Below are 13,889 nucleotides of genomic sequence, written 5' to 3' on the forward strand. Positions count from 1 at the left end.
ACTCTCATTTGCATGAGGATAATCTAATAACTAATTTCTTATCTAATTTTTAAACCAAAGTTCAATATGAGATCTGGGTATTAAAAAGCGCAGTTTGTATCACAATCAGTACTAAGACATAAATCTCTATCATTGCTATTGATTTAAAATAATCTTTGATATTATTTGCAATTGAATGAAAATAATTTGTTAAAGTGCTTATTTCAGGGTCCATGGCAGTCGACGCAGCAAAACACAGGCTAGGAAAGCAAATGGTTAGTTTTAAATGTTAAGACATTGCTATGGACATACAGTTTGTTAGCTTTTTTACAAATTAACATTGTTTGGGGCTGCAAGTATACATATATAATTTATATTTATATGATATATATGATTCAAAAATGGAGTATCATTTGTATATGCAGTGGCATATCTTATCGATGAATGTAAATATGCATTCTCAAGACAGAAAATTATTAAAATTAAATGTTCAGTTTTCATTATATGTTTTGCATAATGACATATATGCTTTCTTAATTTGATTTTTGCGTATTTCAATATCATTCTACATTTTTTGCCAAATTTTACTCTGAGCATAAAACTGGATACTGCCGTTTAATTCCAAATATATAATGATCAGCTGTCTGCTTCAAAGCTGCACCTTCCAATGTTGATACCAATTTTATTATGAAGGATTATTAATTCCATTAATTATAGTTTTCAATAATAATAATATTCATAACCGATTATTTTATACTGAAAATATATTTCTTGTGGTTTGTTTAGCTCACGATAAAGAAGAGATGGGCTAAGAGATACAGGCCTTCTGTTTCTGCAGAAGTAGCAGGGAAACATCTTCTTTCCTGGAGTTTTATGCCCCTAAGCCCATTTACAGGGATGGGTTAAAAGACTTGTAGCATGTATACTTATATTCTTAACTCTGTAAATAGAAGGATACTCATTCTTCTCTAAGATACACACAACACATTTAGAGAACAGAAAATGCATTATATTTTACTAACTTCCCAAGGTTAGACAGCAACAAGTCCGTGGAACACAGGGAACACCCAACTAGAAACTGTCCTTGAGAATGTTTTAGGGAGGAATTCTAAATCCTGCCTTTCAACTTCACTGCGTATCTTCATTTGAATTATGGAACCTTTGTTCTTAAGCGAATCTATTTTTGTGTTCTGAATCTTCCCATTCAAAGACATATGTTTTCTCAGATTTTAGACACGTGATCTAAAATGTCAAAATAATACGTTCTGCTGAGTCTCAGTATTGACTGAGGAAATACAGAAACATGGCAAAAGTCAGGAAGAAAAATGTTTCCTTTTTCCTCTGTCCACAAAATTGGTGGAACATTTATGACTGCAAAAAATAAAATGAGTTATTAAAACTGTTTTGATTTAATTTAACAGATGCTCTGATTTTCTTATATGTGTGTGTGTATGTATACATACATATATTTAACAACTATAAATATTTATATGTAACAACACTTTCCCAAGATGCCAATATATTTAGTATGAGCATTTACATATCTAACTCTCACTTTGGCTGTAGAAACCGATGCTATGCCAACCAGAATAAAGAAATAGTAGCTTTCACTACTGTCACTGATAATAAAAATCAGTATAATTACAGCTTATACAAAATTGTATTTACTAGCCCCATGTCTATTGCTTGCCTTAAAAAAGTGTATCAGAGAAAATGGATGCCATTAGTTTAGTTTGTAGATTAAACTAAAAATAATAATGGCGAAAATGTTGCTCAAGTTAACAAATCCCACTAAACAGAACAGGAATGATTTGCTAAAACCATGGCCATTTAGATTCACCTTGAGCTTGTGTCTAGATGCATTCATTCATTCATTCATTCAGACACTAATGGCTGAGTCATGCCAGAGGCTAGACAGCCTGCTGTGGAGAGTCCACTGCTGACTAAGGGCAGACCAGGTTCTTGCCCTCATGGTAATATTTGGTTTTTGCCTAGTCAGTTATATAAAATTCATTAAAATTTGCTTACATAATTCAAGCAAGTGCTCAGCTTTAAATGTCTGTGCCACACAATTTGACAATTTGCATAATTTATTTCATTGCTAAAGAAGTTGATAATTGCGATTCAACTTCAGTCGGGCTTCTCCTAAGTGGGGCAAGCACACCCAGGACATGCATAAGATAAACTGTTGAAATATGACAAGAAAATATTAAATTCTACTTGCAGTTGTAATTTTATCCTAACCTTTGCGATCAGTTGTGTTCTGTGTATGCTGTATAATGAATACATTATATAACAGTTCATGTGTATATAAATGAATATTTATGAAAGGGAAATATGCTAAAAATCTTAAATGGGTGGAGTAACTACTAAAAATGTTTAGCAAATTTGTTTAAAACATATACACGTTAGTGTCACTTCTGTATCGTTTCATAATTAAATAAGGGTTTGCAGGGGGAATAGTAAGCCACAGAGAGAAAGGAGTACATAAGAGACCAGAAAAATAGGCTTCTTAATTGGAGGTGGCGGTTAATTCTAGTGATAGGCAATTGTTTCTTCCAGATATAATTCTGGCTCCTTCCTAATTAAGATTAATATTACTCATGTCACCAGTTTGCAGGGTTTCAAGCTTCTGCTAATAAGATCACAAACATTGTGAGCCTTTTCCATCTTTAAAATCTTTCACTATAAAGCAAAATTCACATAATAGTTGCTGAAGTGCCTTCTTCGAGTTTCTTTGAAAACAGCGGCATTTTCTTTGAGCTATGGAGTGCAGCATAGAACGTGTTTCAATCTCCAAAGCTTAACTCCAGGAAAGATGTTTCTTGTTAGCCACGAACAACTCTACACTTAGTTTCATGAGTTAATATTTACCTCTGCCTGACTGGTACAGTATAGAACACATTTTGATGTGGGGTGCCAGGGTGTAGGGTAAAATGACCTAAAACTCCATCATGACTCTGTTACATTTTGTTATGGGACTTTGTCCAAATTGCTTACATTCTTTGTGTCTTGCTTTTCATATCTATAAATTAGAATAATAGCACTCACATCACAAATACCGGATTGAAAACACCTGGCAAACTAACTGATAGTAAATAGTTCTTTTTTATTTTTTTTACTTTTATTTTTTACTTTTTGAGACACAGTCATGCTCTGTCACCCAGACTGGAGTACAGTGGTGCAGTCTGGGCTCACTGCAATCTCTGTCTCCTGAGTTCAAGTGATTCTCCTGCCTCAGCTTCTTGAGTGGCTAGAATTACAGGCATATGCCACCATGCCCAGCTAATTTTTGAAATTTTTTAGGAGAGACACAGTTTTGCCATTTGACCAGGCTGGTCTCAAACTCCTGACCTCAGGTGATCCACCCACCTTGGCCTCCCAAAGTATTAGGATTACAGGTATGAGCCACCTCGCCCAGCCTTGATTTTTTAAAATATCAATAGCTTTAGTGGTACAAGTAGTTTTTGGTCACATGGAAGTCTGTGATTTTCATGCACGAGTCACCTGAGTAACGTACATTGTATCCTACAGGTAGTTTTCTATCTCTTACCCTCTTCCCAAACCCCTCCAGTCTGTCTCCACTGTCTATGATATCACTCTATATACCTTTGCATACCCATAGGTTAGCTCCCACTTAGAAATGAGAATATGCAGTATTTGGTTTTTCATTCCTTAGTCATTCACTGCAAACTTGTTGCAAAAGACATTTTGTTCTTTTTTATGGCTGAGTAGTATTCCATGGTGTTAAGTTTCATTATCTCCCTTCTTCCCTTGCCATCTTCCTCCCATGCTCTGCCCTTCCTCCCTTTCTTTCTCATATCAGAAGCACACCAGCCTCCTCTCACTCCTCTTTTTGACATGCCCATCTCACTCCCTCACAGGGTGTCCCCTTCCCTTCTCTAGAAACCCTCAGTCGCCACTGACTTCTTCTGCTCCCTCCACACTGAGGTGCACTGACAGTAACACTCCCAGCTGGAGGCATCTTAGTCTAGCTCCTCGAATTTCATGGTACTATTTCTGATGCCAGGGAAAATGTCTTGTGATGAAATTTTTAACCTGTCCTCCACCTTGGTTCCCAAAGGTACCTATCTACTGTCAGACCCCAAAGTTGGCTGTCAGTGAAAAATGTGTGATTAACAGATAGATTGGATGGTACCTAGGAAGCCAGTCCTCTGTTTCACAGTAACAGGCTACAAGTCTATATTTCAATTAGAATACTGAAGTGTTCACTCTGACATTTTAAATATGTAAATTCTAATAGCATCACTGGCATTTTTCAGACAGTAATACAGACCAGGTTTAAATAGGCAACATGTTGAAATTGCCACGTGACACAATCCTTCATTCCCACAGTGCTGGCTTGCTCTTTGTTTACAAAAGGAGCTTGCATTGATACCTTTCCCAGCTTCTCGTTAGCAGGACATGTTAAGATAATGCAGAAAACAACCAAGAGAGTGTGGTGTTAGCTGCTGTTTCTTGAGGAGAAACTGTGATGACAAAATCAGAAATGCTGGCATCTGCGGGAAAAACAAGGAATGCAAAGAGCCTGCTCCACTGAGGAACAGCAGATTTCCTTTGAGCAAAGGCAGATTATACGTGTTTTAATTGGTGATTTTTGTGAATCTGGCATTGGCAAAGTAGGGTGTCAATCATGCACTCTTGATACAGAAATGACCTGACAATATGGCGAAGAAGTAGAACTTTTAGATCCATACCAAAAGCATCATATATTCTAGTTCTACAATGTGCATAGCTATGTAAAGGTATTGGATTCTTAGATAACTAGCTATAGTTTATTATGTCACATTTTCCATGCTTTACTTTGGATTATATGACAAAGTTATGCATTATATTTCTTTACTTTTTTTTTCTCATTTCTAAGTGAGACTATTATAATGAATTCCATTCTATTTACTTTTACAAAGAAACAAATACATCTGCATTTTATAGTGAACTTACTGATTACTTATTATACCTCTACTCAGTGCGTTGGCATTTCCTAAATACATTGTAGATTGTGGCAGATAACATTCACTTATTAATCATCAAGTGCTTCGTGAATTCCCGTATGAGTTTTGCAAAATAAGGAAAGCCTAACACAGTCCCTCTTCACCCATCCTTGGTGAATATATTATCCCTTTATATCCTTAGACGAGTTTCAGATTTCTTATTTAAGACTCAATTCCATTTCCCTTTCTTTAGAAGACTGATTTCCCGCTTTTTAAACCCTTTTCAACATTCTCAACTCAAGATGTGGAGCCCAAAACTGAATTTACCTTGAAGTGTTCACTTGCTGCCTTTTTGTAGATATAAATTTTAATGGGATCACTAGCACTTTTGTGACAGTCAATCCAGGCCAGGTTAAGTAAGCAGTATGTCTAGAGGGCCATAGGCTTGTAAAACTGCTGCATTTCCAAGGCCTTGCCTGGCTGAGAGTCCATACAAGGTGCTTTCATTTCCTGCTGTCCCATTCCAACTCTAGATAAGGCTATTGAGTTATATCCATCCATGGCTAACCCTCAGAAGTAGCCTTTATAGAATAACTTTCTTGTTTTTTGATGCCAGAGCTCCCACCATTTTTTTCCACTAACGTGATAATCTGGTGAAGCCAGCTTGTTAAAAGAGACCTTCTTTCCCACCAAAAGAAATGGTTCCTTATTTACTGTGAAGTTAATTCACTGGCTTTATTGCTGTCAATGTTTCTTTCTGGATATGTAATAGAACTGTTCTGAAAATGTATGAGTTAGTGTAGCCTGTCTGCTGAACATTTTTTCCACAATCTCAGCCAAAGTAGAGTGTCTGTTTAAATAACACATATAAAATATACTTTGCTCTCTGAAGCTCTGTGGGCTTTCCGTGGGCCCAGAGCAATAAACCACACCATTCCTCATCTTTGTGTGAAAACCTTTCTCAGCCTGCAACCCAGCCCGACACTGTGCTTTAGGACCTGACCCATGAGATCTTTTTGGAAGGAGAAGTTCACTTCATGAAGTGGACTTGTAAACATGCCTTTCTTAAGTATTCTTTTGGTCTTCAATAAAGGACACTGGATTGGACATTTGAAAAGGGATTCCTAGGATTTAATATGTTGGGGGCTCATCAGTGTTCCTGGTTAGGGTCTCTGCTCTGAGTAGGGTCTCAGGGCCAAGTAGACTGGCTCTCACAGTAACCTGCCTCTCACAAGACATCACTATGCAAGTCCAAAGGCCATGTTACTAATTTCCAGTGGCCATTCCACTGACAGTAAATTTCTACAAGCTACATCCAGGGCACTAGGGATACAAGAAGGCACAAGGCTTGTCCTTCATCTCAGGAGCACAGGGTCTCGGAAGGAGGCAGACAGCATCACATTTAGTGAATGGCTGAAGAAGAGCTCATAGCAGGGTCTAGAGGGAAAGCAGGGAAAGCTTCCACGTGAGGTCACGCAGGTTGGACAGGAATTAACAGGCTGAGGAATTCGTGAGGGAGGTGGAAGGAAGAGCCTGGTGCTGGGCCACTGAGGGCCTGGTGCACATTGAGGGACCTGATCATTACTCCTGTAGCCAGAAAGCAGAGTGCACGGGGGGACGGGCGGAGATGAAGCTGGAGTGCTCAGCAGTGCAAGGTCGCAGAGATGCATTCTGTGAAGAGCTTTGAACCTTCTCCTGGGTGTTGCTCTGGGATGGGGTGCTGAATGATTAAAAATGAAGTAGTGGAACAGTCAAGTTAATTTTCTAAAGACTGCTCTAACCGCAGCATGAAGCAGGAGTTCACAACTGAAGGCACAAGGATAGGCTCCATGGGGTGTGTCCAAGGCAGAAATCTAAGTGAGAGATGGCGATGGCGCGAGCAGCACTGGTCTCAGTAGAAATCAGGAGATTTAGGCAGACGCAGAACTCTCGAGGAAGCAGGTTCACGGGGCGTGGTGACTGAAGAGCTGTGGAGTGTGGACGAGACATCGGATGACTCCTAGGTTTCTCACCTGCTTCCCTCTGCAAAGAAGAGGCCGAATTCCACTTTAGAGTTTGTAGTGCTTGGGGTGTTAAAGGGTGTTGGAGCAGAGTGCTGGGTAGATCAGGAAAGAGAAAGAGGGAGAGAGATCAGCATTGGTAATGAAGATTTAGGCTTCACTATTTTAAAGACTACAATTGAATCACTAGGATGGATGATTGCCCAGAAAGAATGTGTAGAAACAAGCTTGGAACGGAAGCCGGAGGGATACTAACATTTTTGGGAATGGCAGGGAAAACAATCAACAGCAACAACAAACACATGAAGATGGAGAAGGCGGGAGCAGAGGACTCCGAGGGACGCCAGGATAAAATGAGTCCCGGTGGCATTTCCGGAAGGTGTTCAATCAACCACAGTCAAGGCTGGCAAGAGGTCAGGTAAGACCACAACTGATTTTCCGGCTGGATTTGTCAGCAGAGAGGCCGACGAGCTTGGAAAGAACAATCTCAATGGAGTGGTTCGAGCTGAGGCCAAATCACAGTGAGAAGTGAAAGAGAAAACAGGGAAGATACTGAGTGTTACATGAGACCTTTATTAATGAGGAAGAGAGAAAATGAAGTCGGTTCCCTTGCACAGCGCTGGAGACATACTGACAAATGTCTCTTGGGTTTCCTTTTTCCTAAGCCCTGTGCAAATTATCTTTGGATGGGCACATTCCCTATTCATGAAGCAATGGCCAAGTTGATCTGCTTTTCACCTTCTGTACGATCACATGTCTGGGCACCTCCATGATGCCATACCCCGACTGGCCGACTGGGCTTGGGATGGCCCTCTGATTTTCAGGCTGATCCCCTCTCCTGTATAAATGGAGTCTGGGACTCTGGCGTGGATGTGCACTGCAGGAGCCTCATTTTGGTGTTGACAAGCTCAAGAAGCTCTGAAATGCAAGGGAATAGACCAAGTGGGATGACAGGTTTGAAAAAGTGGGTCACCAACGGAACAGAGGAAGACACTTGCATTATACTTCAGGAAATGGAGCCAAGACAAAGCCCTGGAAGGCAAGGTGTGCCGATGTCAGGAGACCCCACCGGGATCGGGGCGCTCAGTTCCCTGCTCCTCGACCATCCTCAGCCGACTCCACAGACTCAACTCAACCTCATGCAGTGGGCTTTTCCTGTTTCTCTTTCAGAATGTATCACGGTTTCCAATTTCTGGGTGCAGTGTGCTTTCACCAGACACTGACACGGATGTAGCAGAAAGCAGACATTCAGACATAGGAACGTGAAAATGTATTTTGAGTTTCACCCCCACTTAAAACTGCAACAACATATATTATGCATCAAATTGCACTAGGCTGAGCCAGTTGCGATCACAGACTAATGCTTGCATAACCAATTATTTCACCCACACATACCCAAAATTCAGGCCACTAGCGGGGTTAGAGCTGGTGGAAATTGAGCTAATAAAATGTATCAACAAACTCTGCAAATGTGAAGGGAAAGTTAGTCCTTACTAGTAAGTCGGGGGAGAGTGAGGGCAGCTGCTTAGCCTCTTGATTTGAAGCTGACAACCATTTTTAATATCTGACATTTTTCTTTGTGATAAAATATAGAGCCCACATGGTATTTTTTTTCAGCAGGCTAACATATATTTAAGTTATAAATCTTCTACCTTGCTCTAAAATATAGAGATGGATTTTGGAGATGGGGGTAATGTATGTTTAAAGAGTAATGAGAAGCTGACTTTCTGCTGGAAAAATATTGATTGAAGGCATTTTTTGAAAGGTTCTGCACAGATGAGCTATCTTCAAATGCAACGCCCAGAACCAAGAGGGGACATGAAGACACCACACAGGCACCTCTGACAGCTGTCCATACAGCACCATTGTTAACCAAGGCGATCCTGGTCCTGTGTAGGATTTCTGTTACAAATGCACAGCCTACTTCAGGATCACCCTTACTTGCATGTAAAGCATTTCTTTCTAGAGTTCCGAAGCTTCACATCACTCCCCACGATCCAGAAGCAAAGTGCTCTCCCTCCGTCTGCCTCCTGAGGCTGTGCTCTTATAACTAACGCTTCAAAACATCATCGTCATGAAGAGTGTGAAGATTAGTTTGCTAGATGAGCTCTCTTGGGTTCTCCTTGGTCTCTTCGGCCTTTGCTGTCCCTGATCACCTCTTCACACAGGGCTGCATGCCCGAGAGAGTCTCAGCTGAAGTGAATGTAGGCAAGACATGGAAGTCGGTCTGGGGGCAGAGGGTAGGGGCCCACACAGCCTGCTCTGCAGAGCTGCAAGTGAGCCTCGAAGGGCCAGTTCCAAAATGAAGTGACTTGTGAAAGAGAGAGAGAGAGAGAGAGAGAGAGAGAGAGAGAGAGAGAAGGGGTGGAGGGAGAGAGGAAGGGAGGGAAGGAAGGAAGGAAGGAAGGAAGGAAAAAGGATATGTTCAGAATGAATAATCCTCGGTTGATGACTTCCAAATCATAGGGAGTGTAATTTAACAGCTGCCCAGAGGCCCTGAGCATCCGGCATCCAAGCCACCCCTTTCTCAGCGTCATCTGCATCTTTCCAGGCCCCACTTCTGTCCTTCACAGGGGCTCACTGGGTGGTCTCTATGACTTTCCACGCTGGGATGCCTCACCTTAGTGACTCCAGAGACCCCGAAGTATCCTCCGTTTCTGTCCTCTCGGAAGAGAGTTCCCAGTGGGAACAAAGCATGGACTGGGCAGTGGACAGAGTTGAATTCCACTTCTTTGCTGCCTCATTTCCCTGTATAAGTGTCCTTACTTGTAAAACTCTTCCCAAACAAGTCTCGGGGTTTTATGAGGAAAGATAGCAAGAGAGAAAATGCCTGGAGGGAGAAAGAGAAAAATTAATCCAAGTATTATACATGTTTTAAGTAAAAATGATGCTCTCCTTTGGGCCATTGTTAGAGTGTAGTGCGCTCTCTTGTAGACAACACCTTAAGAACGCTGTATGGTGGGCAGCTGTCCAGCAAAGATTGTCACAGTCAATAACCATTTCCAGAAGACACGGGGGAGCAGTATGGGGGCAGTGGACCATTTGAAATACCCTTTAAGAACATAATTACCTGACAAACCAAGCTGCTTCTTGGGTAGAAGGAGGCACAGGCCATCAAGGGGGAGAGTGGGTGGATGTCACCTCACCATTACTCTGTCACTGGAGACCTTGCACACATTTTTATTCCTTCCCACAATTATTCTTTCATTTCTTATAATTATTCATACTCTGCAGTGACACAGAAAAGCAACTTACCTAATATTTCTCTCTATAGGAGAAGGCTAAGCCATTATAAAAAAGATTTCTGGCCTTCATTATACTCCATAGTTCTTCTGAAATACGACAAATATATTCATTTTTCATGATGGGCTTTTGTTTGAAAGTTCTTTATGACTTTTAAGATTTAGTCCATTCGTTCTTATATCCCTGTGCCACCACAACACATCTTCCTCAACCACCTTCTCCAAAAACTTCTAGAAAGACATTGGGAGGTGTCCCAGAGCCATGGACGTGTCTCACCTTCCTCACATAGGAATCCTCCTCACCGTGTTTTGACAAGAGTTATGGAAAGTCTGTTGGAATTTTTCTGGTTATAGAGAACGCCACATCTTTCAAGATAGCTCATTTTATTTCTGTGCACCTCTTCTGGCAGGAAAGCTAGTCTTTACGTCATGCTGATAGCTACCTGTTTGTTTTTCCTCTTGTCTTTACGTTCTGACTCCACAATTTATCTTTTAAAGCCATCGTCATCAGCACACAGCAGTTCCCTCACTGGAGATAACAGTAAGAGCCCCACCCTTCATTTTCTCTTAGCCATAGTATATTCTCAGCTGTTCTCTGCTCTTAACGTACCACAGTTTTCGGGTTTTTACTAACAAGCTATTCCATCTTTCAAGTAATCTTTTTCAGGATTCCAGAATTATTTTTACTTCCCATGCAAACTTTTTCCAGTTTATTCCGAAATATTTTAGCAAACGTGCTATATGTCTTATCTCTTTTATTGTAAACACATCCACACAGAGAAAAGATATATCCTTAAGTCTGCTTCTCAGCCTTAATCTCTTAAGTAGCAATAAAATATTTCTCCTCCATCCTTCGGATTTCGACTCAGCTTACATGGTTTCCCCTACTTGCTTTCTGATGTATCTTATCCCTAGAGCTAAAAGTTTAGAAAATATTTAATACTCAAATGAGTAATCTCCATTGCACACTCAAAGCCCAGGAGAGAGCTTGTGACAGAGACCACAATGGAGCCAGGCTGGAGAGGTCATCATAGCCCGGTGTAAAGTCTGCTGGTGGCTTTGCAAATGATGATCGATCACGTTTCTTCATAACTACTACTACCTGAAACTTAAAAAACAACCTGCTGTGATCTCTTACTATCTTTTTTATTTTGAGTGGAAAAAAAAATCTGCAAAGGAAATATAGTGGAAATAGAATTGAAGGAACCAGAATAAAAATGGGTCTGTTGCAACTAGGCAATGCTGAGGAAAGTGTTTGCAAAGAGGATGTGTAGATATGAAGAGACTTCAATATGGGATGAGAGGGGCAGGGAGACATTGTTTCTTTTTTAAAAAAAATTTATTTAATTGTGGTAAAAATACTTCACATGAGATCTACCCTCTTAATACATTTTTAAAATTTATTTATTTAACTTTAGGTGCATACTACATCTGGCATTTCTCCCCGTGTTATCCCTCCCCAGCCCCTGCTGTCTCTCCCCTACTCCCCCAACTGTCCCCAGTGTGTGTTGCTCCTCTCCCTGAGTCCATGTGTTCTGATTGTTCAACACCCGCCTATGACTGAGAACATGCGGTGTTTGGCTTTCTGTTCCTGTGTCAGTTTGCCAAGAATGATGGTTTCCAGATTCATACAAGTTCCTACAAAGGACATGAACTTATCATTTTTTATGGCTGCATAGTATTCCATGGTGTGTATGTACATTTTCTTTGTCCAGTCTATCATTGATGGGCATTTGGGTTGGTTCCAGGTCTTTGCTATTGTACAGAAGGCTGCAATGAACATACATGTGCATGTGTCTTTATAGTAGAATGATTTATAGTTCTTTGGGTATATGCCCAGTAATGGGATTGCTGGGGCTAATAACCAGAATCTACAAAGAACTAAAACAGATACACAAGAAAACAACAGTCCCATTCAAAAGTGGACAAAGGATATGAACAGACACTTTTCAAAAGACATATATGAGGTCAACAAACATATGAAAAAATGCTCATCATCACTGGTCATTAGAGAAATGCAAATCAAAACTACATTGAGATGCCATCTCACACCAGTTAGAATGGTGATCATTCAAAAATCTGAAGACAACAGTTGCTGGAGAGGATGTGGAGAAATAGGAACACTTTTACACTGTTGGTGGGAATGTAAATTAGTTCAACCATTGTGCAAGACAGTGTGGCGATTCCTCAAGGATCTAGAAAGAGACATTGTTTCTTAAGAGTTTATGACTGCAAGATGCGATTCCCTATTTAGAACCCATTTTAACTTGAATAACTGTGTAAAGGCAACCGGTGGGGGAGCAGTGGGAATGGGGACCACAGTTTGGCCAATGAAAACATGAGCTACTTTCTGGAATTACATAAGGGCATTCCTTAAAGAAAAACAGATAACTCTAGACTTTAGAATCCCAGAAGTGTGCGGAATGCAGGCTGTTCATAATGGAATGTTGTGGTTTGAACTGCAGGTAGAAGCCTATGCTCCTTCCTCTAGTACCTGAGGAAAATCGTGAAACCCAGGAATCAGAGTATACATGGCTCATTCTTATATTACAGCTTAGTTTACATAATAAATGTCATGTCACGTTACATATCATGTCATATTACACAATGTCAATGTCTATGGCATTTTGAAAAATGTTTTCAACTTCCCCACAGTTTGGTTAAGAAATCATTTCCTTTTCTCTTCTGAAGCTAGTGCTTCCAGCCTCTTCCTGCCAGCACCACCTCCACCTTTACCTGTCCCTTGAGGCGCACACCCACAGCCCACTTCCATCTCCCAGTTGGCATAAGAATTCTTAGAAGTTTCTTCAGCTATCGTAACACTTTCCTCTAATGCAATTTTTCAAGGTACACGGTTATGTGAAGACCCATTCAAAAGGCCTATAAGAATTCTAATTACTTGTATGTTTTACTAACAAGTTACATGGTGATTGTGAGCCATTGATGATTGGGAAAGAAAAATTACTTTTGGCCGTTTAAAAGTGTATCTCACGTTGACATTTATCTCATTTTACCTCTACTGAGGCACTTTGATCACAGAATAAAGTTTCACTTTGATCGACCTAATAAAAAGTTATGAAGACAAATATACAATCATCCTTATACCAAATGGATATTGACCCCGGGCATGGAGGTCCATGCTGATTTTAGGTCCATCTGCAAACTCCCTTGTGATTTCATAAGTGCTTTAAAAGTAGTTTTCAGATTAAATATAGAATAACTATTAGGAACACAGTCTTTGAGGTCCTACAGACATGAGTTTGAAGTCTGGAATTTCCACTTCCATTACTTAATATTATTATTACTTAATATTATTCCTGTTCAAAATGTGACTGGTAGTTATGTCAAAAGTGCATGCTGAGAATTGCATGGGAAAAACGTTTATAACTTAGAAAAGAGTATAAAGTTGATAAATACTAGCTATTATTCTTGTTATTATTAAGTATTTATACTCTCTTAGGCCAGCTTTAACTGCAGAGCCTCCATTTTTCTAGGTAACATATAACTGGCAAAATGTTGCTTGGATAGTATTAACCCTAGAAATAGACAAATAGAAGCCATTTGTGCCAAGAACCTGGAGGGTAACTGAATTTCAGTGAGCTATGCTGCAGATGGGTACATCTGCCATTGTTTTATTTTAAGTTAAGATCGGCTTATTCCCTTGGATCAGAAAAAGGCAATTTTTTCAAGGTTTGTTTTCCCAAACAGCCACCCGA

General features: G+C 40.2%; 1 protein-coding gene across 2 annotated transcripts in view; it reads left to right on the forward strand.

Annotated features, from left to right (window-relative positions):
• NALF1 (NALCN channel auxiliary factor 1) overlaps positions 1-13,889 on the forward strand; it is a 668,969-nt gene that overhangs the window by 615,648 nt on the left and 39,432 nt on the right. The gene's annotated exons all lie outside the window — the stretch shown is intronic.

Source organism: Saimiri boliviensis, chromosome 16 (genome assembly GCF_048565385.1).
Source record: "Saimiri boliviensis isolate mSaiBol1 chromosome 16, mSaiBol1.pri, whole genome shotgun sequence".
Taxonomy (NCBI): domain Eukaryota; kingdom Metazoa; phylum Chordata; class Mammalia; order Primates; family Cebidae; genus Saimiri; species Saimiri boliviensis.